The 3,811-nt window shown below is 38.9% G+C and overlaps 1 protein-coding gene across 1 annotated transcript in view; it reads right to left on the bottom strand.

The window, feature by feature from the left end:
- The window catches only part of LOC126495994 (C-type lectin domain family 2 member E-like), a 20,803-nt gene extending 19,706 nt beyond the window's left edge, over positions 1-1,097 (bottom strand). Inside the window, exon 1 of the mRNA XM_050133583.1 lies at positions 978-1,097. The gene's annotated coding sequence lies outside the window, so the exon portion shown is untranslated. The remainder of the gene's footprint in view (positions 1-977) is intronic.
- Positions 1,098-3,811: the final 2,714 nt, after the last annotated feature.

The raw sequence follows: 3,811 nt of genomic DNA, 5'->3' as shown, positions 1-3,811 counted from the left end.
TGTGTGTGTGTGTGTGTGTGTGTGTGTGTGTGTGTGTGAATCTCCAAATGCAGGACTTGTTAAAAAGTAACATTTTTCTTTCATAAATTTGCCTTTCTCTTCCAATAACAGATAAGAACAAATGCATGGCTCTTTTCAAGGGCTAGTGAACCTAGAAATAAGTGATTGATAAGAAATATTAAATACTAGAAATGACCCACACACATTTTTTAGTGGAAGGCAATTTGGTGTAGCCATCCCCAGCTCTTATGCCCAGTACCACGAGGCTTTAATGAAAGGAACAAATGCAACAGCACTGAGGACAACTGTCAATTCCTTTTATCTGAGTCTTTTCAGAGACACATTACAGTTTAGTTTACACTGCCTAAGTCTTGTGAGCATGTGTTTCCATGTTTGACTTGTGTATCATTCAGTGCCGTGGCTAACGTTGACTTTATAAAACAATATCATGAATTATTTACTCCACCTATTGCAAGAAAGTTGTAAAGATTTTATCACATTATTCAGAATAGTCTAAAACTAGAAGCTTGGGATAACATATGTCTGGAATAATCTACTTAGTATTTTCACACCATAGTTGATGATGTTAACATAAACCATGGGTTATGGGGGTTTTCAACCTCCCCAACCATACCATTCTTCACTGCCCTCATTGCCCCTAGCTCTTCCTTTGAGTTTTCCTCTCCTTGATCTCTGCCTCAAATAGTTTCCCCAGGTGAACATGTCTCCTGCATCTCTCTAGAGGTTGCTGAATGTGCTCTTCCCAGTGATGCTGAGCCTGGCCTCCTGTGCACACCACAGCCTGTGCTGTTCCTTCACTGCATCTTCCACCTAGACCCTAAGTTCCCAGAGAACAAGAATTTCCTGTGGGTTTTCTCTCTGCCCTTCCCACAGTGCCTGGTTCTCAGGGCTCAGTAAGTGTAACTGCCAGTGTGGATGTGGACAGAACGCTGCAAGATCTAGAGAATGTCACTCACCTGACAAAAAAACAAAAGGTGAAATCACAGCTAAAATGAGGACAATGATCACTGCACAGAGGTAGCAAAGCCTAGCAGGAGACACGGGGGAGATGATTCCGAGATATTTTTCTTGGATCTTTTTACCTGAAAAATATTAATATAAGAATGCCAACTTGGAGAATTTCTTAAGAAAAATTAAAGAAAATTAGCACAAACATCCACTTACAATCCCCTACATATATCTGAAAGAGTGCTGCAAACACCTTTCAAAGAAGGCCCTGGTCCGTAAAGGATGGCCATGGCAGAAAGAAGACTAGAGATGCTAGAAACAGAACGTCCCTGGGGTCTTCTGGTTACTGAACTGAGGGTGAATCATGAAAGGGCAGGAACCTAAAGGACTGAGGATCACAGTGAAAAACAACAACAGTCAGCTGGATTTCTCTTCAGAAAGTGCTCTGGTTAGGAGTAATGAAAACATTAGGGAAAACTCAGTGTAAATAGACCTATTAACACACTAAGAAAAGAGGAAAATAGAAATATCAATAAACAGCAAAATTATGCAAGAATAGGAATTAGAGCAACTTCCTCAACCCTATAAAAGTTATCAATTAAAAACAAAGCAATAAATGCAACTACACTCTGCTTCATTCTCAAGGATGCGGTGATTTATGCTTTCCCAGCAATCAGGAGCAGGAGTAGGATGTCTGCTCTCTGTTCCAGCGTTCTCTGTTCACAAGGGTCCACCAAGGGTAAAGAAATAGGGTCATGAAGCTGCAAAATTCCTCAGACTTAAAATGACTCTTCCACAGGACACAGGTTCAATTCCCAGTGCTCAGAAGGTAGCTTACAACTGTGCCAACTCCAGTTCCAGGGGACTCATCGCCCCCTACAGGTACCAGGCACTCATGTTATGAACAAACGTGCAGGCAAAACAACCATATATATAAGATAAGATTCTTAAAAAAATAAAAGAAGGTTTACACTTCTTGAAATCAGATGAAGTGTTTCTCATCACAGATTATGCAGTTCTATCTGCATAAAAATTATGACAAATCTGTAAAAGACTACTGAATATAAAATATGAATTTACAAAGCTGCAAGATACAATGTAAATGCAAGATACATGGTAAAGTCAGTTGAATTTTCTTGTCAAATGGAAATTAAAGTTTAAGACAGCACCATTTACAGTAATGACAGAAACCATAAAATTATAAAGCTAAAAAAGATTCATAATCAGCACAATAATTAACTGCATTTAAAGTTATGAAGAAATCAGGACAGAGCTAGACTGTTGGGTCAGTTGTTAAGAGCACCTGGGTTTGATTCTAGAACCCACATAGAAGCCTGCAACCATCTATAATTCCAGTTGCTGGTGCACACCTGACCTTGGTGTGCACTGGAATGCATGAGATGCACAGATATTTATGCAGGCAAAATACTCATATGCATGAAAATTTTAACGTAAAAAGGAAAGAAATCAAGACAGATCTAAACACATAATTGATCTGAGATATTTGCTCACACTCACACTCCAAGCCTGCCAATAAAGTTTAACGTTGAACCAGGGACGGAGCTAGTGACTAGCTGACCAGAACTAGCCATAGAGGCTTTGGAGGACCCAGGATACAAATAGAAAGACATAGGAAGTGGGAGGAAGGGGTTGAGAAAGGTTTGCAACCCTTTTGTATCTGGAAAGGAGAGAGAGAGGTCACTGGACACTTATCTACTGCTTCTCTGATCAATCAGGTTTTTACCCCATTATCTGACTCCCAAGTTTTATTCAATAACAGAACAATATAATAAGTAAAGGCTTCACATGATAAAACAAAACACTCAATATTGCTCATGTGTAAACAACTCCTGAACAAGTTTATATATGCAGCACCGTATCACTTCCTGGTGAAGGGGGAAGTGATTGCGTTCAGAAAAAAAAATAGCTTCAAATTATTAAAAAATACTAAGAAAACTAAAAAGAAAGTAGAATATTCAAAAATAATTATGAAGAAAAGTCAAATTCAGAAAGATCACAGTGCCTCATCTCATGATTTATAAGAACAGAAAAAAGACAGCCTGATGCTAGTAAACAAGTAGACAGAACATTATAGCAGAAAAAAAGACTCCAGAAATGATATCAAGCACTCATGGTCAACAGATTTTTAACAGAGATGTAGAGTTTTTAGACAGGGAGAGTGTGGCATTGCTCCAGTATGTGCTACTGGAACAACCTGGTATCTGTCTGCTAAAAACAAGACTCAAGATGAACTGTAGACCTGAGCACAAAGCTCAATATTGTAAAGTCATTGGATTCTTTAAAAAGTGGGGAGAATGTTTGTGAACTTGTCTTGGGCAAAAAAAAATCACTGAATAACAGGAGGTTGATGAATTAGTTGCTGATGTGAATCTAAAGTCTTTCAGGAAGGCAAAACTATGCAGCCAGTATGAATCTGTTTGTCCAGGAAGTCTACAATATGGTGATGTGCCCCCATCCTACTCACATACCCAATGCTGGAAGGAAAGCCTGCATTTAAGGTTTAAGAAAAAGAAAAATAAATCTTTATGAGCATATTTGTATCAGCATTAAAGATCACTGTAAAAAAAATGAAACATTTGCAATCACTCAAATGTCCCCAAGCTGATGACATGATAAAGGCACCCTCTCTACACAAGAGACAAGTTGGACCACAAGCCTGCACTGGCCTAGTTCTTATTCCACTTTACCAGGGCAAATGTCCCCAAGGCTTCTGACTCAAAACATTCCTATACTAATCAGTAAGCTTAAGCAAGCTTAAGGGCAGTGAGCCACAGAAAACAGTTTTCTTCTGACTAAATTTAGAAAAGGCACCAATCACTCC

Source organism: Alexandromys fortis, unplaced genomic scaffold, assembly GCF_014885135.2.
Source record: "Alexandromys fortis isolate MF-2015 unplaced genomic scaffold, M_Fortis_MF-2015_v1.1 scaffold_780, whole genome shotgun sequence".
NCBI classification, from domain to species: domain Eukaryota; kingdom Metazoa; phylum Chordata; class Mammalia; order Rodentia; family Cricetidae; genus Alexandromys; species Alexandromys fortis.
The sequence above is the reverse complement of the archived record's forward strand: the minus strand, read 5'-3'. Positions and strand labels throughout refer to the sequence as shown.